At 38.3% G+C, this 23,497-nt stretch overlaps 1 protein-coding gene across 5 annotated transcripts in view; it reads left to right on the plus strand.

The window, feature by feature from the left end:
* Positions 1-23,497, plus strand: part of SBF2 (SET binding factor 2) — a 230,070-nt gene that overhangs the window by 45,501 nt on the left and 161,072 nt on the right. The gene's annotated exons all lie outside the window — the stretch shown is intronic.

Below are 23,497 nucleotides of genomic sequence, written 5' to 3' on the forward strand. Positions count from 1 at the left end.
GACTCTTCACTGAGTTTGTTGCACAGATCCAGAGCAGGCTTTTACCAATCTGGTACCTTGCAGGCAGAGCCCAGCTCCTTGCTCCGTGCCACTGCCGTGTGCTGAGCTCTCCATGAAGGACAGGGAAGGGCTCCTGGTGTTTGCTGCTCTCTCCCTGGAGCAGCAGAGGTGCTCCCTGAGCTGGTGTACGTGTCCTCTGGCTCTGTGGTTTCATTTCTTCACAGCCTGGCATCAGGCTGGGCTTTCAGGGCTTGCCATGCCCTGATCATTGGGGTGAGCACGGTTTCTCACCCACGTGATGGGGAGTTGCAGCCTCTGTGGTGCACTTGCATAACTCCAGGTTTGGCAATGCTGAGCTCTGCTGAAATGGAGAGAGCTCCAAGGTTCAACCAGGAGGGTTGATCTTGCCTCAAACAAGGGCAGAGGCTGAGTCATGGTAGGATTTACTCTGCCTTTACACAGATCTTCCTTACCTTGTTCAGAGAAAGCAATGGGTCTGACTGCCTGTGGAGATGTGAAATAAATCAGCACAGCTTCTCTTGATGCAGTGAACCTTAATCTGTGCCCAGGTGTTATCTCCCATTTAAGTTTAATTGTAGGATTTTAGGACTACAAGAAACACCTTTCTAAAGAAAGATTTTTAAAAAAATTAATGGGACAAAAAGTTATTTCTGTATCAGTTCTCAAATGACTCATTAGGCAAAGCCATTAAGACTTTAAACTTTCCAAATAAAACAAAATCTGACAATTTAAGAACATCGATTCAGCCAGTTGGCAAAATCAGTCAAGTTTTGATCTGCTTTCCAAGGGTGGTAAATAAAATTTTAGTTAATGAAGATTGAGGAGTTAGAGATGCTGCAAAGATCAAGTACTAAAGTAAATCACTTATGAACGTCAGATTTTGCCAGAAAGTTGTTTTCAAGGTTTTGGATGAGTCTAACAAGAATCAACACTTATTCATGGAAAGGAAAGTTACCATGTTCTGTTTGTTACCTTAAGGGCAGATTTAATATCATTAAGGGGGTAATAGGAAAACCTGAAGGAAAAAGAGATGGAGGAAAAAGGTAAGAACAGAGAAGTTGACAAATGTATATGAGACCAAAGAAAGATATATTTATTAATGGCACTTAGTTCTATGAGAAGTTCCAGTTACTATCCTCTTAAATGTATTTCCTCTTCTTTGAAAGATCTATATGAAATTGTATGGTTTCTGTTAAGTAGAAAAAAAGCCATGGTTTGTATCTGAAAAACATGTCAAGCTCTCTTTACTGTATTCTCATGAAGGAAAAAAGCCAAAGCTTTTCATGCTTAATTGTAGCATTGAAGGGAAATTTGCTGTGTGAATCTTGTCTTCTGTCAAGGTGGTTCTCCAGTTGTAAAAACCTTCAGCTGATTATTGGTGATAATCTCAGTGTGCCACTGACTTCCCACCACCCCTCTCAGCTGTTTTATGAATTCTTTGCCTGAGAATTTAGACATCTGAGGGATTTTTCTAACTTTTTTTTTTTTTTTTCCCAAATGAGATAGGTTGAATGGAGTAAATTGTAATGGGTGATACATCCACAGATCACAGGATCACAGAACAGCCCAGACTGGAAAGCACCTGGAAATGTGCTTTGGTCCAGCCTTTCATGGGAAAGGAAGCATAGCTGAGATTATCCTGCCATCCTGTCCAGTCTCATCTCAAAAGCCTCCAGCAGTGAGAACTCCACTGTGTCCCTAAATAATCTAATAGTTATGTCCTAATCACGTTGTCAATGGCATTTTATGAAACAGGATAAGGGGGAAACAGTGGAAAAGCCAATGCACACCCCTACCCCTGGAGCTTTAGTGCTTTAAGATGGAAAGTGCCTTCCAGGAACCCCTGTGGTCTCTGTAGCTTGTAGAGATGCCATTGGTCCAAGATCCAGCCAAAAACTGATAGACAAAAATCAGCTGAGAGTTTTTTGGGGGGGCTCTTCTCTTTGCCAACCTTGTATGCCCCCCATCCTTCTGGGCTTGAATTGATGTGATCAAATTCCTGAGACATAATTAAGGTGATGTAACGAGTGGAGTTATGTAGGTAATTTTAAAGTTAAATAAGAAAACCACACTAAATAATATTAAACTTTTTTTTTTGAGCCCAGTTTGATAAACAGGCACCCATGGCACAAACTGGGCCTACTGGACCTGCCCTTGACTGAGTGAAAAGGGATTATTTTGAGAACATCTTCTCTAGGAAGGATGACCCAATTTCACCTTTGACTGTATTTGTAGTTTTGTAATTTGACATAAATATGTAGAGAATTGGGTCATTGTAAAACATAATTGCAATCTGAACTTCACTGAAGGGTGTTGTATTTAGTGTATGTGTGTTCTGGATTAAAGGATTAAGAGTTACTCAAACTGTCTCTTTTTTTATATGAGCAGCATGTTCTGGTCACAAACACATGAGATTGGGAGTAAACACATTGTCCAGAACTCAACAGAAATGCACTCTATTCAATTCTATTCGAGTCAAGTACTTTAATTTGTCTTGTTCAATAAATTGTTTGTCTTTTGTTTGTCAGTGGTGAGCAAAGCCATGAGTCTCTGCTGAGGGAATGATGCTGTCAGGAAATATTGGTCAGTGTTTTCTTACACCTCTTACACCACTTACTTGTCTTCATCCCCTGAAATTACCTAAAGGGATTTTTCTTAACCTGATACTTTTTGCATTTGCCATTTCACTAAAGACTTCACAGCTTTAAACTTTGTTCTGTTTATAACTGAATGCAGAAACTTTGATAACCCACTTGCAAATTGCTGTGAAATGTACCTGTAGTCTTTTGCAATGAATTATTTACAATTACAATAGCTGCTAAGAGTCTGAAGACTTTTTTACCATTTGTTAAATTGTGTGATGTAACTGTGAATAAGATATGATATTTCTTAATGTTACATATCATACATATTGAGTGTTACTTCAGAAGCAATAAAATGCTCTTCTTCCATTTGCTAGAACCTTTTGGGGGCTATTAAAGAGAAATATAAGGAACAATTTCAGTTTAGAATCTGAGCATCTTCATTTTACTGACAAATAGCAGTCCATCTGCAATTTATTGACAAAGGCAAATCAGAGTGAGTTTCTTCCAGTTCCATGGAAGTAAGCTGACTGAGGGGTAAAGAGAGATTTATGCTCATTCTTGAATATTTGGCTCAGAAAAGCATTTCAATCATTGGTTTTTAAAAGGATGCTGTTAGAACATAGCAGCCCCCCATGATATTTTAAATGAACATGTTTGGGTATCCTTCTCCATAGTCTGTCTGTTTCTGAGGCTTTTCAGATGCAGCTTAAGTGTAAAAATAACCCTGTAAAGTCAGCTGAGACATACAGAGCAATGTAAGGTTAGGACAATCAAACTTCTTGTTCTTGCTTGTAGAAGGAATGCTTGAGAGTGTAAGTTGGTCAAATGAGTTAGCTTCACATTTCTGCATATTTTTCTTCTTTCTAATGCAGTTTTAATTCCACTGTGTAACTTTCTAGACATCATAATTAGTTCTACATCAGAGGAAGCTTTGCTATGTAATGTTACACTGTAAAGTCATTTTTGTCCCAGGGCCAAATTAGCTAAACTAAGTGTCATCTGCATTACTCAGTGTTGGGAGGCTGATCTTAATGAGGCCAGTGAAAGTCATACCTAGAAACAGTCACATTGTCTTGAGTTTAAACTGGATGTGATGTGTTCTGCAGTTTTTGAGTACCAGGCAAGGAAATTTCCCACTGTAACTGCCGGTGGAGTTAGCAGTAGTGTCATGATTTAGTAATTTGCATTTCAAGTATGTGCAAGTATAGAAATTGATATATGTCTAGACAAGCTAATTACCTATCCAAATAATTACTTAAATTATAAAATTTATTTTTAATTGGTAAAAAGTGCTATTTAATACAACCATTTGAAGACTACTTACACAAGTTATGAGACTAAGAGAGAAAGAAAGGCTGCAGGTATCCCTTTGGGATCTGGAAGGTTGCCTGCTTCCTTCTAAAGGAGGAGTTGGAATCAGATTATTCCTCCTTTGTGTACAGCCCTTGCTGTGGAGCTTAAAATTTCTGCACTTTTTTTCTGCTTCAGACATGAACTCTTAAATGGATATGGAATTTGTCTTTTATGAAAGACTGGATTCGACTTTCAAATTCCAGCTAACCTGAGATACAAAAAAACCCAAACAAATGAGAGTAAGGAATGGTATTTTCAAATTGTTTTTGTATTCTGACTGATCTAATTGGTCTTGTACAAATTTCCACTTCATTTTTACATACATAATTTATGAGTTACAACTCTACCTCTGAGATCTTAAGTAATATTTACTTTGGTTGGAGCTTTTACAGTTGGAATGGGGAGAAAAAAGATACTTAAAAAAACCCACACCAAATTTGTCTTCAATGTTGCACTCAATTGAAAACATTTAAAAGAAAACCCAGATTTTAAAGTAGAAAAGTTTTACAGAAGTCCTTAACTTCTGAAAATTTACACTGCAGTCTCTGGAAATCATTACATATTCCGTCAAAAGCAATACTTCTAAAATTCAAGTGCTCATCTCTTAGGATTATATTTGTTTTTCCACCTTTTCTGAGAAAAAACATCTGATGCTTGAACATTTCACTACTTATTTTAAGTAAGACATAAGAGACAACTAGGGCTGCAGATTAGACAGTAAAGGCCTGAAGTGATTAAAGTTTTAAGGGAGTTAATCTTTAAATGCTTCAGTCTTAACTAGCTGATCTGTAAGCCAATTCTTCTCAAACATTAATGCTTTTAAGGACCTGAATAAAGAGTAGCCTACAACATGCATTTAACCTTCAGTGCACCTGGTCAGCTGCAGAGATTTTTTTTGCTGGGGGATTTTTGGCCCCTCTTTCCCCTTAAACATTTTTTACCTCTCAAGAATCATTACATATGTAATTCTTCAATGAACAACTGCATGGCAGAGCTTTGTGTAGCACTTACAAGTGCACTGTGTTGTTTTTGTTTTCATATTGCAGAACAGGTGCTTTCAGCACTTAGTAGGGAACAGATGATAGCAAAAGTACAGTGATTGTTTAAAAATTTATTTTATTTTATTTTTTGTCAGAGTGTTTCTGGACTCAGCTTATATTCTTTGACCATAATAGTCTCCATTAGACAACTTAGACTGCAATTATTGTGGTCTATTTTTGTGATTTATTTTGCAGTTATATTTCTGCTGTGCTGTAAAGCAGCTATATTCTGGTTTTTGAATCTGGTCTTACTGAATGGATGTTAGCATCTGGATTTTGTAGACTAATGTGATAAAATAATTTGATATTGGTATCTAAGGACTTGCAGGTAGTCCTTGTGTAGTATAACTTTGCCTCACTTGACTAAATGCTGTCAAAGGGTTCAGTTAATATGCTCTATCCACTCTTAGTTTTGTTTTGAGTTGGAAAAATAACCACATCAGAGCACCACAGTCAACAGTTTTTGTAGAAATGATAAAATATTGAAATATTAAAGTGACACCTTTTTGGAATTTCAACTCTTTTTCAACTCCCTAATCTTTCAGTTGAGTATTTTGAAGTGTAACCTTATTTGCATTTATAATAGTATTTTAAGATCCATACACTTCTATTTTAAGTTAAATTCTTGTCAGATCTTCTAGAGGAAAAAGCCATTTTTACAAGCTGTCTTAAGAAGTGCAGATGTTTTTAGAAAAATCACAGAATGATTTGGGCTGTTTTTCTTTATTGTTCATATCTGTCATCTCCACAGATAATACTTGACTGCATGAGATGCTCTTGTACACCCAAGCTTTCTATGTGATTCATAGTTTTTTTTTACCTCTCCCTAACTTTTTTTCATCTTGTTTAAAAGTTAGAGGAAAGACTGCAACGTGGACCTCTCTCTAAGTCTCTGCTTTGGAGTTTTTGTGTAAGTCTGCAGAGGATATTCTGATTCACAAAATTCTGAGAGTGTCTTGGTGTTTCCACCTTATAACTTACAGACTTGTCTGTGGAAAGTCTCCTGGGAGACCCTGCTTTTCCTGAAGGTTCTAAATTTTAAATATTAAGTATTTTTTTTTGTTCTTTGATTTTTTTTTTTTGTTTTTTTTTAAAGCTCTTGAAATACTCCTGACTAAAAAGGGAGAGCATCATACATCTCAAATACTCAATATGAAAATGGGCTCTATCTCCAGAAACCAAAACAGAAGAGAAGAAATCCTATTGCTTTATATGTGAGAGCAAAAATTATAGGGAAAAAATATGGTTTTAATTATTTTCAACTTCATGAACAGCCTGGTTATGGATGTGCTTTGTGTTTTCCCAAAAATGTTAGTTTATACTTGAAAGTTAACTTGTATTAATGCAGCACATGACTGCAAAGTGACACAGGTTTTTGAAAAATGTCCTTAACATCAGAGGAGGTTCTTTGGCCTAAGTGATCTATTCCACTTTGGACTAACCATCCCTGAAGATAATTTCAGAACAATTCTATATGAACACAAATCCATGCAAGTTTGGAATGCAAGCAACAAAAGAGCAATTTATCTGGAAAGACACAAACATTTTTAAGTCAGTTAAAACTCCTGTGAGTGCTGCACCTTCTGGGTTTACATCACTGTTTTTATGTTGACCCAACCACACAGAAATGCATTGAAATGAATTTTTGTGCACTATCACATCCAGTTCTGTAGTTAAATAAAACTCCTGTTCCCAGTTTTTCCTTGTGCCATGTGCAGATGACTGTACCTAAGTTAGTTGTGTACCATGTCTACATTTCCCTGTCTGTTATCTCCACAAATAGCAAAGTTGAGCTCAGCATGAATCAATGAAGTTCAGTTTTTGAATAAAAGTAAGCACTACTCTGAGATAGCTAGAGGTTAGACATGAGAAGGCTTCAGATAAATAAAATGAAGAGGCTAAACTCCTTGTGCTTTGAGAATATGGTGAGCAAATGGATTCTCTAGCAAAGGAGATTTGGTGTGAACAGTAATAAATGTTTAAATAGATGGAGCTCATGCTATTTAGAGTGAAAATTTTGAGCAGTATTATATATTTCTGATGGAGAATGACATGTGTGAGGTTAGTAGTATGACATGGAAAGTGGAATTGCTTGGATCTCCTGAGGTTCTTCTTAGATTTGTTAATCTGAAAAGCAAAGGCTCTGGCTCTCTTGTGTGCCTGCTCGTTTGCTTCTCTGCAGAAAGAGCCATGGGAAGGTCCCAGCCTGGGACATCAGAATGGAGATGAATGAAGAAATATTGTGGATTACCATGGGAGATGAGGTCTCTGGGAGGGATTGTCAAGTGTTTCCCCTTGCTGTTAAGTAGAGCAAACTCTATGTCAGCATTGGATCATCTTCCTGTAACTACCAGAGAGGAAGAGAAAGAACTGAACAAATGTAACAATCCTGAAAGCCACTGAATTACCTCAGAACCACCTTCCAGTTTGTTGTTCAAAATTCCTATGTTTTAACTCCTTATTACAGGTTATCTGTCAGCTTTCTGTAAGAAGATGGAACTTCTGTAATTTAGGCAATTTTTTGACTGACGTTTCTGGTTTTTTTTGTTTGGTTGGTTTTGTTTTTCTGTGTGTTTGTGCAGGGAGCTGAGAATTGGTGTGGTTTTGGGCAAAGGCAGCCAGCAGAGTGTTGTGTGTTGGATTTATAACCATATATCCAGTTGTCACAAAGCCATCCTCTCTGGGGTTGTGTGAAGGAGCAGAGAGGCAGATGATGTGCATCTAATCAAACACAGTCTGTTGGGCTGGAGACAAGATTGTGAAACTTGAACTGGGTCGTTGAATGTGTTCTGGGAATCCAGGAATAATTTATCTATGAAGTTGATTCCTGTGACTGTAAATCACTTTGGAATGTTTTCTAATAGTTCAAGAAAACAGATTAATGGAAAATAAAGGGTATTTTACTTTTTTTTTCTGAACAAATTTGTTAGTAGCTTGTGGTTTTTTTAAGCTGATACTTCTCATGCTAGGAATTTCTAATCAGTAGTAATTGTACATTATATTCCCCCAAACCCCAATTTGACCGACCTTTTAGTTTGTACTCTACATAAATTTTGTTGTGTTTTGATGCAGGTTTCTTCTGCTGGCTTAAATTATCTTAGTGGTTTTAAAGCTTGGCTTCTTAAACTTAAAAATTGTTTGAAGCCTTTACACAGTGTAAGTGCTTATTCATAATAAATTATAAAAGGTGTGTCCCAGTTGTGTTCACCAAAGAAGAGAAAAGAACATTAATAAATCTTGTGATGATACTTCACAATTCTGTGTGTTCTGTGGGCCACAGCTCATTTCATCATTGCATTATCCAGTGTGAAGCCAAACAGAAAGATCAGTGCAGAGGCTTTCTGCAGTTCCCAGTTGCTATAATTTCTGATTTCCAGATTCCATCTTGATTCCAAGCTGATTCCAGTGCTGCAGTGTCTGACTGAGGCTGTGCCATGCAGAATCCTTGGCAAAGGTCTTGAATGCTTATTGCCAATTTTTTTTTATTTAACAAATTTCAAAAGTGGTCTGTTGGCCTCCAGCACCACCTCACAAACTGAAGTCTCAAACAGAGCTCAGTTTATGAATCCTGAGGTTGGGATGTTGTTTTGTTTGTTTATAAAGCAAACACTACTTAATATTGTTTCAGTACAGCATGGTAGTGCTGGCTTTTGGCTGATTGCATGGAATTGGCAGAACCACTTTGAAATTTGCAGGTTTTATTGTACAGGACTCTTGTCTATATCTCAGTAACGTGTAAAAAGTTGTTTTATTTTATACAAAACCTGGCATTTGTAGGTGGAAAAAAGTTTATGAATGAACTTGAAAGTTAAAAGATACAGGCTATTTAGATGGCCTTTTTTCTTCTGTATTATTATTTAGTAATGTTGTATTTTATAATTTCTGGTACAGTTCTAATCCTGTTTTCAGTATGGATTTGATAAATGACTATGAGAATTTTTCTGAAGAAATTTTAAGTAGAAGTCAATGCATAATAATTTTCTATGTATTTGTTGTAACAGGAGTGTGGGTTTGGTCATAATAAGGTAAAAGAATAAAGAAATAATGTACCTTTATATGCAAATTACAGTTTGCATTAAGAGGAAAAAGAAAAATATAACTATATTCAGATGTGATTTGTAAGTGCTTATTTTAGGGCTAGTCACCAAGAAGAATTTTTGTCTTTGAACTTCTCCTGAGTGGGAATCTGCCACAAGCATGTCTTCTTGTAATGAATTCCAAGTGTGGAACCAATAGTTTTGTCAGCAGTTCACCTGGACTGCTCCTAGCACAACCTTTCCTTCTTTCCCTCACTGCTCTGTCAGAAATAACCAGTGCAGTCCAAAACCTTCAGAAGTGGCAGATTTTGGAAGATGAGTGCTAATGGTGCAGCTGATCCATGCAGTGTTACAACTTTATTTAATGTTGGTGAGAGAGACCTCTCTGGGGTCTGTGGGGTTGCAGTGTCTGTGTTTTTCAAGGACATTGTCAAACATCACTTGAACTGGTGCTTTTATTGAGCTGTTTCATGGATACCAGCATAAACTAAAAAGGAAGTATATTTCTGTGTCAATAGCAGAGTAATAAATGAAGCATTTCAGCTGGCTGCTAATATGAATCTCTGAAGCTCCAGCTTGCAGATTTGGAGAAGAGGCAGTGGAGGCTTTGCTTGCACAGTTTGTAGCTCTTCCTCAGCCTGCAATTAATTAAATCTGAGCTGTGGAGTGAGCCTAGGCAAAGAGGGAGAACCCTGACACCCAAGACTTCTCTTGGATGGTGTTTGGAACTTGAGCTTCCCTGACTGCATATCACAAGTCTTGCAGTTTTGTATCCTTTAAAATATCACCTGCTGTCTGCATGTTTCCCTAGAAAAAAGCAAATTCTCCCTGCTCCCCTTGGATTTATGTTTCTAACATAAAGGTTACTGATGCTCTAAGGTACTAATGATGCTTTTGAAGAAACTTTTCTATCTGAATTTTGTCCTAGAAGTGTCCCCAAATTGCTTGCTCATCTTTCCTTTACACTGGCTGGTTCCTTAACTTGGATGTGAAATTATCTTTTATTTATGTCAACAAAAGGAGATCAGAAAAGCAGATCATGCCCTGTTACTGACCAGTACTGGCTATCCTCAAGTCAAAAATGTCTTTTTTTGAAAGTATCTTTCTGATTTGAATCTCTGCCAAGTTACTTGGACAGATATAAAATATATAAAATGTAGGACCTATATAAAATTAGGACTAAAGCAATTTTAATATAATACATAAGGTGTAGTCACACCTTCAAATGAAATGATCTGCTGTTTTACTGAGCTGCTAGTATTTCTATTGTCAGTCTGCCATAAATTGTGGTAAATTTAATATAAGAAATAACTTTAACTTTCTGCTCATGTCCCTCTCCCTCTTCTCCCCTTGTCTTTGTGTCTTCAGAGCTTAGTTTTAGCTCTTTATCTAAGTAAAGGCAGTTCAAAACAAATCCATTCTAGTGTGTGTAAAACAGACTGGTAGGACGGCTGGATTATGTAACTACTTTGATGCAGTAGATTACACTGGATTATAATCAAGCCAAATATTCTTTTAGTACTAAAATGCCCAGTGCAGTTATGATTTTGATGCTTTTTCTTAGGCTTACCTGTGAGCTAGGAGTGCAGGAAGCATTATTCTAAAAAAAATGTAAATTCAAAATTTTTGATCTGAGAGAGAAGATCCCTTTCTTAGTTTGCTGTCAGATCTATAATGTAGTGTTTTAAAAACAAACAGTATTCCCATTATGTACACGGCATATGCAGAATCAACCTCACTTCATTTTTAAACTATATTGTTTCCTTTTTGGTTTGATGTAGCTGTGGACAAGAGAGAGATGTTCATTAAAATCATGGCTTATAAGCTTAGAATGAAGAATGAATTTGATTTAGTGTCAAAATAGTGGGATAAGAAGTGAGTACTAGAGTTACAGTGTGCATTCGTGACCTCGATGTTTTTAACATTCCTTGAATTCCAGATTTGTCTAGTTCTCGGCATCACCTCATGATTATTTGCTATAACTGCATACCAGAAAACCTTATTTCACAAGGATTTTCCTGCATTCTGGCCTGGTAATATACTTGTAGAGACTTGTTGGCATTTGCAATTTTGAAGATTTGTTGTTGGACCATTTTCATATCTGGTTCATGTCTCGTATATTGGATTTGATCTGCTTCTCCCAAAAACCAGAGGAACTGGCAAGAACTCTCATAAAGTGGGTGGAGAGTGCATTCTCCCCCTCCCCCCAATTTAAATATTTTGCTCCTGTGACCAATGTGTGTTTGCAGCAGCCACTTCTGCACGAGCAGCTTTTCAGCATCCACAGCGAGTTATTGTATTGGCACTGAGGAGCAAAAATTACTCCCAAAAGTCACTTGCTGGTTTGGGTTATGGCTGAATCTTTTATGTAAGCATGGCTGAAGTTTTCTATTTTGAAATTCAAGATTTGATTCTTGTTACACTTTCATCAACACTGTCACTTAAAAGGATGTGTTTTGGTCATTTCATGTCTGAATGTCTTTCATTCAAAAGATTGAATGAAATTCAGTTCAGCATTTCCAGCTGTGTAGTTGGAAAACTGTGACTATTGTAATAAATATATATCTACAATTTTCTGTGGGTTTGGGTAATATAATAGTGAAAGCTTTGTATGATTTGGGAAACTGCTTTTATATAACCAAAGAGTTATTAAGTAAGTGGAAATACATTAAATAACAATAATTTTGTGAAGTTTGCTCAGGCTTGAAAGATTGTTGATATCAGATTTTTGTACTAGTATGCTTTAGCTGAAGAAAGTAACTATTTGAGTTGCTATGCCTGAGTAAAATGTTTTGAAGTAAGAATTTCTGTGGAATCACATGCAATTAATAAATATTTAAATATATTTTAGCTTGGTTTAAAATGAACACACATCAGTGTTAAATTTAGTTTATTCTGGCTGCCACCAACATAATTATATTTGTATTTTGTGTGGCAAAGGCTAAATAGATAGTATTCAGTGAAGTGTTCAAGAATATATTTTCCAAAAGGTTTCAGTTTGATCCAAGGTGAACAATGATATAATTAAGAAAAACGTAATCAAATGTCAGATTTTTGTGCTGACTTTGGCTTTAGACTGCAAGTAGTATTGTGTGTAAGAGTTCAGCTAAAACCACTTAACTCCAGCCCCTGAGTTCAAACTGAGCATTAACAGAGATAACCTAAATGGGATGTTTTTATTGAACTATTTCTTTGGCTGTTGAAATGGAAATACAGAAGCAGTTTAACAAAAAAAAAAAAAAAAAAAAGAAAAAAGAAAAGAAAAAGAAAAACTTAATTAAAGGTTTTATTTGTACCCTTCTTTCAAAATTCATCATTAAGCTTTCAAGAACACTTCAAAATTACAGAAAACAAGAGATTTTTATTGTCTCTCCTTCCTTTTTTAACTACTTCTTGCAGAATCTCAATACATTTAATGATGCAAGTATTTTTTAATACAGATTTAACAATCTGTATTTGTAGTTTGATAATGAAAAGAAATGGCTGGAAAGGATTACCTGAGAAGGAGTATTTGGTGGCATGTTTTATGTATTGGCTGGGTTTTTTAAATGAAACATTTTGAGCTTATCAGCCACTGAATAGACATCTTTTCTAAGTATCCTAATTTCATTTGTTAAATAAATAGATGGGATCTATGCTGAAGCATTTTAGGGTGTGTAGTATGGGATAATAGTTGACATACTTCTTATATTATTAAGGTGTGTCATTATTACAGCACATGCACACCCTCTTATGTCTTATTGCTTAAATATGGTAGTGCTTATAAGCTTTCCTTTTAAAGTAAGAATTTACTACAGTGAGTTAGGTAACAGCATATTTATGTGCACTATTTCACCTATTATGGGTAATGCCTTAGGTGTCTGTTGCAAGAGCCTCACTCCAGTGGAAACCTTATTTAAATGAGGGGTTGAATTTAGTGGTGGTTTCTGAAGGAAACTTAATGACTCCTCTCTCTTCAGATGACTGGCTTTAAGTGTGGCAGAAAAGAATGTGCTTTTTCAGTTTCAGTTTCACACTGTGTGGTATCTTGCATGGATGAGGTAAGAGTGAGGTGCTCTGAGTTGTCTGTCATTTTATTTTAGTTGGAGTCACCCCCTTCTTTGGGTTTTCTTCTTTGAGATGGTATGGTTCTCTGTGCCAGCACTGATCCAGAGGGAGAGGAGAAAGCCAATTACCTAATTTGAGATGCAATCTGGAAATGTGTAAATGAGATTTCAAAGTGCACCTCCACGTTTCAGACCCCAGTAAGAGACAGTGCACGCAGGGGTGTGTGCTTTCTGCTGGGGCTGCACAGGGCAGCGTGGGCAGCAGGGGAAGGGGGGATTCTGCACCTCTGCCCTGCTCTGCTGAGATCCCACCTGGAACCTGCATCCAGCTCTGCTTCCCCAGCACAAGAGGGACATGGAGAGGTTGGAGTGAGTCCAGAGGAGACCACCAAGATCACAGGATTGGAGCATCTCTGCTGTGAGGAAAGGCTGAGAGAACTGGGATTGTGCAGCCTGGAGAAGAGGAGGCCAAGGGAAACCTTCTGGCAGCCTTCCAGTGCCTGAAGTTCTGCTGCAGGAGAGCTGGAGAGGGACTTTTTAGAAGGGCAGGTAGTGACAGGAGAAGGGGGAATGGCTTCAAACTGAAGGAAAGTGGGTTTGGATGAGATGATAGCAGGATTCACTATGGCAGTGGTGAGGCACTGGCACAGGCTGCCCAGAGCAGCTGTGGATGCTCCATCCCTGGAAGTGTTTATGGCCAGGTTTGATGGGGCTCTGAGTAACCTGGTACTGTGGAAAGTGTCCTGTTCCTGGGCAGAGAGTTGGACTTAGAAGATCTTGAAGGTCCCTTCCAATCCAAACCTTTCTATGATTCTGCGACGTGCTGTTTAAATTTCAACCTATGGCAAAATGCTGACAGTACAATTTCTACAAGGTTGTTTTCATACTGCTCTGTGTGTGCCACCTTCCCCTTCCTAAAGTGTCTGTATTACTGCTGTGGGAACCATATGAATTTTGGAAGGCTGTGTTTTAAACAGGAATTAGCAGTGGAAAAGATAAATAGGTTTAGATGTTCATTCTGCTACAGCTAGAGATATTACACTGTTGATAGTTGAGCTAATGTGGTTAAAGTGAACCATGTTTCAGGTTCCCTTTCCTGAGTGGTAACAAGAAGTCTGGTATTGCATTATGCATCTTCAGGATTCTTTTTTCATGTGCTTTAGTTTCCCCTTCTCAGTTAGGAAACATGTAATGCTTCATTATGCAATTGCTTGGTATTGTAAGACCCTCTCATGCATGATCACAGAAGATTTTAATATTGACTGTTCCAGATTCTTTTACTTTCCCTTGGACTTGATGAATTTACTGCTGAAGGCTTGTGATGTGTTCAGAAATTATCTGTAGAAAACAAAAACAAAAAAAACCCTGAGTCAATCAACCCCACAACACATGCACAGAGCCCAGCAGAGATCTAATTTGCATCTCTTGGGGAAAGAGATTTATTCTTATTTTTCTTATTATTATATATTCTTATTATTCTTATTTATTCTCATTTTTTATTTATTCTTACTTTTAAAAATAGCTTATTACTTCAAAAGAACTGTTCTCCTATACCATGACAATTTAGTTTGATTGAGAGTTTTTTTTGGTGAATGTTGCTGCTAAAAGATTTTTTACTAAGTGACTCTGTTGTGTTGAGTACAACCATTTACTTCTGTTGAAGAGTTGTTAATAGATGGATAATTTATGACATAGCTGTGGAGAAGCTTTTCTGATTCTTTTCCAGTGTAATTTATTTTTCTGTAGGGTTACTAGTTCTGTAATTTGACGTCTTCTGCACGCTTGCTACTTGCAAGCAAAGATTCTGGATAATGCTTTTATAAATAGATGAAACATTTGCCTACTTCAGATCACCCTATCTTGTCTTGTCTTCAGAAACCCACAATTTGAGTTATCTAGTTTTATATTTTGATTACAGAGAAAACTTGGAATCATGCTCCATGATACTTTCATTTTCATTTTCCAAAATCTTCTGTATCTTCCCCTCCAAAACACAGTTTTGTTCTGGGAACTTCCCCAGGAACCTCTAAGAAACTATAACATAGACAGACTTCTTAGAGGTTTTTTTTTTTTTCAGTCATCTTTAAGGGATTTTACCTTTGTTCTTATTTTGGCCATTGTGATCATCAGTTTTTAGAAGCTTCCTCCTCCTGATGCATGATGAAACATCTTAGTAGTGATTGGAGGGATTGCCCCGTTCTGCTCTGTGCTGGGGTGGCCTCACCTCGAGTCCTGTGTGCAATTTTGGGCACCACAATACAGAAAAGATGTAAAGCTATTGGAGAGTGACCAAAGGAGAGCAGGAAGATGAGGGGTTGGGAGGTGGGAGGGGAAGCTTTTTGAGGGGTGGCTGAAGTCACTTGGTCTGTTCCCTGGAGAAAAGGGACTGAGGGGAGAACTCAGTGCAGCCACAGCTTCTCATGGGGGTAGGAGGAGGGGCAGGCACTGATCTCTGCTCTCTGGTGACCAGAGACAGGATCCAAGGGAATGGCCTGAAGTGTGTCAGGGTAGCTTTAGATTGGGTATCAGGAAAAGGTTCTTCCCCAGAGGGTGTTTGGGCACTGGAACAGCTCCCCAGGACAGTGGTCACAGAGCTCAAGAGTGTTTGGACACTGCTCTTAGGCTCACAGTGGGACTTTTGGGGTGTCCTGTGCAGGGCCAGGAGCTGGACTTGGTGATCCTGATGGGTCCCTCCCAACTCAGCTTATTCTATGATTTGATGATTCTGATCTTCATTACTTAGCAGATTTCACTGTCACGTTTCTCAATCATTTTCAAATGTAGTTTTACATGTAACTTGCTGGAGTTTACATGTATTTCTATTTTCCTTATTTTGGACAGGACTTTTCCTCCCCTGACAGTTAATTGATTGTTTTCAAAAGATAATTATGACTGCTGAGTGATGCACTCTGACAGCAACAGCCTTCACAGACTCGTCACCACTTCCTAGCCTAGAAGCAGTCAGGTCTACGTGAGGTTTGTCACACTGACTTCCAGCAAACAAATTACTACAGGTTCTTGCTGGGATGAGTTATAATCCTGCTCCCCTGCCTTGAGAACTTGTTTTTCCTTACAAGCTGAGTTTATTCCTACTGTGAGGGTGTCCTCTATGGTAAAAGGGTCAAGGCTGCTGGTAAGGTTCTATCTTGGAATAATGCTGTCTTAGTGTGAGACTTCTCAGTCCAGAGGAAGAAGCAGAGGCTTGGAGTGGGGCTGTGCTGTGTGGCCTGGCTGGCCCAGCACAGTCTGACTGACCTGCTGCTTTCCTGGCAGAGGAGCAGCAGCATCACATTCCAAGGAGCAGTGCCTGGGCACGGCTCACCAAGGGAGCTATGTGGGGCCACCACTGGGATGTGTGGGAATGGTTCTTGTGGATGCTGATCTTTCAATTTTTATACTTGCTGTCAGGTTTTTTTCCTTGACTTTTCAGTTTTTGATACAGGAACGTGTAATTAAAAAGTGTTGAAATGTTTAAAACTCTTTTTTTTTTCTTTTTTTTTTTTTTTTTTTTTTTGGATGAAGTTTTCCAAGCAGAGTTTTTGGTCTCTAAACTTTTCAATCAAGCTGGCAAGAGTGTGCTTTTGTAAAAGGCTGTGGCCATCTCACTTGTGTTCATTTGGAACAGAACTCTGGAGGTTGGGCTGCTTGTCACTGCCTGAATTTTCCTAAGTAGGAGCAGTATTGAAATGCCCATACTAAACCTCCTGTGGTTATCCTTCCCTTTGGAATTAGTTTGTGTATGTTTTCACTGCACACTGTATATTTGTACTGTCTCTTACATTTTCTTCACTTTACTTGAAGATAATGTACCTTTCCTGAAAATACCTAAGGTGATGAAAAGGATGCTAATATTTTCTTGCTCTGGTAGGTATTTCAGGTATTTTAGTAGAGGAATATCACAGATATTTTATAGCAGACTGTACATGGTGCTGTTAAACTTGAGTGCTTGTCTGAACCTGTTTATACATCCTCTTTGGGATGCAGCTGTGCCACACTTGTGGTGGGAAAACAAAGAGATCTTACTTAAAAGCTGTAGCAGTATTGGGGCACAAAAACACTGTTATTGGGGGCTTTGGAGCTTTAAGGGGTTTCTTCTTTTAAGATTTCAGGCTCTAGTTTCATTGCCACATGCCATAAATTTTGCACAAGACTGCAATTTATGTGCAATGTTTTCAGCTACAGTAAACATTATTAATAACCTCATCCAGAAAAGAATTAAAATGCTCTGAGGTCATGAACCTAATCCTTGGAATGCCATGGGTCACAGTTAGAGTTGACTTTAGTCAGTGTGACTGAATGAATATGTGTATGAATATATTTAAAATAAAAATCTGACAGTTTTTATCCCTTACTTTTTAGAATTTCTGGGTTGTGAAAGAGGCAGTGACTTTGAAAGTTTTATTGTGTTTTTACTGAGGCTTTTAAAATGCATATAAATAAGTAATTGCATGCTTTAAATGGAAACAATGCACGGAGTGTTCTTTATTATTTTTGTCTTACTTTCTCAATATGTTGTATTCAATGAATACAGTAATTTATTCACTATTCAGAAAGGTAGCCGATATTTTACAAAATCAAATGAAATTAAATGTATCAAATCAATCTTGGTCTTAAACTCTGTTTAAGACTAAAATTTGTGTAATACCATGGAGCCAGGGGGAGAAGCTTGTTAAACACTGTTATATGTTAATGTACATTTCCACAGGACTTTGTGAACACTTTCATGTGGATTCACTGGAAATGACCAGCAGAGTATTCTTCTTAGATTTTTTTTCCCTTTCAGTTGGCATTTCCTTCTAACCTTTTTTTTAAGATTTTCCTTTACTGAGGATACTGTTTCTCTTACAAACCCACAAACCTGCTGGCTCTGGAAGCAATTATTTCAGATGAGACATTAGAATTACAGATAAATATGAACACTTCAATTTTTTCTCAGCTATGAGCTCTTGATAATTTACTCCTTATGTATTTTGAAAAGTAAGTTTACTCATTACTCTTGATATTATAATTTGCTCTTTAAAACATCATTATTAGCATCAGTTTTGCAGATAGGTTAACAGGTATTATGGGAGACAGTCATGAGTTCTGGGGGCATATTTTTTAATAGCATGTAGTGCATTCATGTCTATAAAATTTTCTCTTGTGCTTTTCCCATTTCTGGTGTTGGCAATAAAGGCATACATTTAGTCAGGTATTTACCATCTAAGTTTCACTCTTTTCACTGTCTCATTTCAAATATCTGACCAGTTGGTGCTCCAAACTGTGTCTTGGTGGAAGTGAATTGACATTTAAGAACATCTCTGCTGCAGGAGCCAGTAGAAGTTGGTTAGCACTGGTTACAGGAAGAAACCACAGGGCTCTGGCTTCCAGCAGATCCTGCAATCTGGTACTGGAAGATGTGTGAGTCGATACTCAGGGGCAGGGATGCCATCCAGAGGAGTTTGTGTAGGCTGGGGGAGTGAGCCAGGGAAAGCATTATGAAATGAATCAGGGAAAAATGCAAAGCTCGTGTTTGGGAGGGAAGAACCACGTGTCGTGTTTCATGTTGGAGACTGGCTGGCTGGGAAGGCTCTCTGCTGAAAATGACCTCGAGGTCCTGCTAGACAGCAGGCTAAACGTGAGCCAGAGTGTGCCCTGGCAGCAAAGATCTCCAGCAGCATCCCAAATGGCACTCAGAGGATCACAGCCAGCAGCCTGAGGGAGATGATTATTGAAGTCTTTCACTCAGCACTTGAAAGATCCCATCCAGAAAGCTGCATCTGGTTTTGGGTCCCTCAATACAAGAAGGATGTCCATGAAATGGAGCTGCTCTAGAGGAGGGCAGCCAAGAGGGTCTGGCCAGGGCCCAGAAGACTTGTCCCATGAGGAGAGGCTGCAGCTGGAGAAGGGACATCTTTGGAATGAGTGAACAGCAGCTTTCCAATACCTACGTGGAGGCTGCTGAGAAGATGGAGCCAGGTTCTGCTCAGTGCCATGTGATGGGAGAACAAGAGGCAGTGGGTATAAATTGAAGTAAGAGGGGGTTGTAAGCCAAGCCAGAGCAAAGCTTGCATCATAAGGAAAGTCAAACATTACAATAAGTTGTCCAAGAGCCTTTATGGTCTCCATCCTTGGAGGTTTTCAAGACTGACTTTGTAAATCCCTGATCAATTGGTCTGAATTTGGTGTTTATCATCCTTGGAGCAGGAGATTGGGCTATAAAACTCCTGAAGTGCCTTTCCTAGGACCTCCAGCTGTCAGCAGCCTTGTATATCATAATGTACAGAGTTGATAAGGAGAAGGAAGATCTGCAGTGAGATTGCATCTCAGTTAAAGCAGCTTCTGCAAAAGGGTCCTGCTGCTGAGCAAGAGGGGCAGAGCTGCATCCCAGCACAGAGCTCACATTCACATGCTGTGGTTAACTTTGTAGTTGGTTTCTTACAGGTCACTCTGCAGAGTTGTTTCCCAGCTCTCTGCCCAACATCCTAAGGGTTGTTAATCTGGGAACTGGTTCTGGATGTTGTTCATCAGTCTGGCCCTTGGTACCAGGAGATGTTCTTCAGTTGCCCGGAGCAACCAGCAGCTGCATTTGCTGCTATGGCCTGCTAACAAAACCCAGTGCACATTCCACCTTTTAAAAGATCTTGGAAATAATTCCTTTTTTTAAAATGTAGGAGATAGTGACCTGACACTCTGCATTTGAAAAAAGATGGAGAAGAAAGCAACTAATTTTAAATACTTTTTTTTTCTTCTTAATATTTAAATTATTGATGGGTTGTGGTATGGTTTTCATTATTCCATCCAGTCACTTGGTTTCTGTCACTTTCTCATGTGTAGAGCCAGATATACAAGATGTTTTCTTTGTAATTTAGTGTCTTGATTTTGTGGTATTCGTCAGCAGCATCTGTTTTATAGCAGTGTGCATGTTCCTAGAAACCTGTAGAAGCAGAAAAGCCACTTCTGGCTTGCCAAATCTCTTGATCAAAAGTTACTAAAGGCCTGGAAGTTCTTCCCAGTAGACCTGCTATCAGCTCTATCTAGAAACAGTATATATGCTTCACTAACTCAATGTAGCTGTTCTTAAGATAAATGATTTTGATTACTTGGTAGATGGTGTGTTTATTTGGTTTGTTGAGCATGGTTGTCTACTGAAAAGGCAAAGGTGAAAATGGCAAAGTTAATGAACATTTGGTCTGAATATGTTTTCACAGCTTGCTCTAGAAGGAGTGCATGTTCTCCATGGAAGAGGTGAGGGAGGTGGTTGTGTACAGCGTGGCCTTTCTGTACATCACACATGTATTGCTTTTAGTTATGGCACTTGGAATGTGAGAAACAGCAGCTGCAAAGACTGGAGAAATAAATTTGTCTGCTTTATCACGCAATCATATTATTTTCAGGAAAAGAAATCCTAAGCAGAAATTTGCTTCATTGTCAGCGTGTCAATTGCTCATTTTCTTTACTCCTTCTTTGACAGCATTTTTAATAAAAAATATTATATGGTTGAAATACTGTTCATCCTTCATAACAGTATGTTTGGCCTCTATGAAATACCTATGTAAAGTTTTGTGGAAATTGCTTTGAAAGATCTCTAGATATGTTAAAGATGTAAATTGTGAAAATATGTTTTTTGCATCCTAGGGTGGAAATCTAATTAAACTGATGTGTTCTTCTCTAGTTGAAAATAAGTAGATTTTTAATATGCCATCCTGAAAAAGTGTTACTAATAGAGGAAAATGAAAGCATCTCAATGAAAATATCTCAATATTCCATTTGTTAGTACTAAGAGTTTTATTTTACTACAGAAAGAAAGTGCTTAGCTTCAGGCAAGACTATTCCAGGCTTAATTTGTGTTTCAGGAATTTCAGTGAATTAAAAGTTCCATGAGGGAAATGAAAATGAAACTTAGACTTGAGCCCCCTTGCCTCAAACAAGAATGTGATTTAGATAAAGGCAACTTGATGGGTAATCTGTAATTCATGTACATTTTTTTTTTTTTTAAAATCTGCCGTGTTTCTATGTTTTATTCCATATGATATTTGCAGGGCAAACCTGGCTGGGGGTACAGCAGATAGTTCTGCATGGAGGTATTTATCTGACAGAGACTGCTTGACTTTTTAAACTCTGCTCATTGTTCCAGGGCAGTCCCAGCTGTGATGAGGAATGCAGTGGAGCTTCCGGGAAGTGCTGGAGCCCTGCTCCAACAAACGCCTCAATAGGAGCCAGGAGCAGCACTGGTGACTAAGGGCAGCTGAGCTCAGCTTAGCAACTCCTCACTTCTTTAGTCTTCCTGTCCTGCTGTGAGACGTGGTCTTGGCAATGGCTGTGGTGATAAAGGAAAGGTGAAGCAGCTCCTGCAGCAGGAACTGTGGGAGGCTGTGTTTGTTTCTCTTTCTAGTTCGCTAATGAAACGTGTTGTTTCAGTGAATAAGCAAGAGGCAATGACATGCAGAATCGCACGTTCTAGTGAGACACTGACCTGCCAAGATTCCTTTCATTTATAACATACTCCAGAAAAAACTTTAGACCAGAAGCATCGTGTTACTGTTTAGAAAGCTCATCTTAGACCACGACAGCCCAGCATTTCTGAAACTGTGGTTTGCATCTTAGTGTACGAGGTTGGTGTGATGATTATAACCAGAAGAGTTGGTTTGTTTATGTACTGTTGTAAAATCCAGTATTTTACATGTTTCAGTTACTGCACTATATACTACTTATAGTTGCAATATTTGGTTGCATTGTAGTAAACTTGTGAAAGTTAATTTTGATTTTTCCACTACTTCAGGATCTTTCACTCTGAAAAATGGTACCTTTTATTTTTCTTTGCACCTTGAAAGGGCTTATTTTTGTGCTGTTTCTACTGATGATTCATTAGAGTTAGAATTCATTTCAGTTGATAGATGTATCTTGCAGATGGTGAATTAAGTCTTTTATTTATGTGAGTAGTAAAGCTTTCATGACACAAAAAAATTTATGGCTCTGTGTACTAGCTGCCTACTTGCTCCTAGTAAAACACTTACTGCTTACATATTTCTAGTAATTAAGAACACAAAATCATGCAGGAAGGGCATCATTACTACAAAAAATGCACTGAGTGATTTAATAAGTACTGTGCATGTCAGGCCTTAATTGCACAGGTGATTAGAGCTCTGGATGGAGAGTGAAATGGGCACTTTTCCTTGGAGACCATTTAGTGCATTCCTTTTGTATTAATAAAAAGCATGGAATCTTTGAAGTGAAGAGAAAAATGGTAGAACTTAACCAGAACAACTGATGAAACTGATCAAACAGCAGGTTTTTTTAAAAAGAAAGATAAAGAAGATATCAAAGAAGGCATTAATGTTTCCAGAAGGGAGAACTGCCCTGTGAATCTGTTCTTGTTGGAGTGCACATTCAGAGCTGGATCCAGCTGCTGTAGATGGAGAGGCTGCCCAGCCCTTGCAGCTGATCCCTTTATCTTGTGACCTGGAGTGTGTGACACAGTGGATAAGGGATTCATTCCTCTGTCCTGCATTCCATTGCAGTAAATCCTTCCATGCCCAGCACCTCATCCAAAGCACTTTTTTTTTTTCTCTCTCTTTATTGTTTTATTTTTTTTTTTGTCGGTTTTGAAGTTATTTTGGGAAAGCCCAGGAACAACGTGCGCATAAAGGAGGATGCATCCTGCTGACATGCTCTTCCTTTTCCAGGAACTGACGTGCTCGTCACGTTGAGTGACACACACAAGGGATCTTGGGTTTTTAATAATCGTGTGAAATGGAATCAAAAGGGGGAGGGGGACTGCACTATTTGGGAATTTGGGGAGGAATTTCAGTTCCAGTCTCAGAAGCTGTTTCGTTTTGTGATTAGACTGCTAATTAAAATATGCAGTTTTAGAAAACTGTAGCTGAGCGAAATTCTCTTGGTTTCACAAGGCAAAACTATGCCTTGCCAATCTGTTAATATCCTCTGAGTGCATAAACCAAACAGTGGATACAGCTGAATCACTGACATCACTTTGTTTGAAGATTCCAAGTCCTTTGCCAAACCCCATCAAAACAAGGAAATTACAAGGCAAGGGACAGTCAGGAATCAGGTGGTTGACCAGGAGAGCTGAAAGAAATGGAAAGGTACAAAACAAAAGTGTTCATCACAGCAGAAGTGTTCCTTGCTAGAGATGAGAATGTTTATATGCAATAAATATCAGTTATAGGATTAACAAAATTGCAGATATTAGAACTATATATCTAGTTGGGATCAGAGGAGACCCTTGGAAGAATTTTGTGAGTGCAAATTAGTTGGATGGGTAGCAAAATGGCAAATGAAATTCAGTGCTGATGAATGCAAACCCATGCATAGTGAAGGAAGTAATATGAACTGTGCATAAGCTTTGCTGTGTTAGGAATTAATCTGACAAATTTAGAATACATCTGAGCAATGTTTTGGACAGCAGAGTTGAA

Source organism: Oenanthe melanoleuca, chromosome 5, assembly GCF_029582105.1.
Source record: "Oenanthe melanoleuca isolate GR-GAL-2019-014 chromosome 5, OMel1.0, whole genome shotgun sequence".
NCBI classification, from domain to species: domain Eukaryota; kingdom Metazoa; phylum Chordata; class Aves; order Passeriformes; family Muscicapidae; genus Oenanthe; species Oenanthe melanoleuca.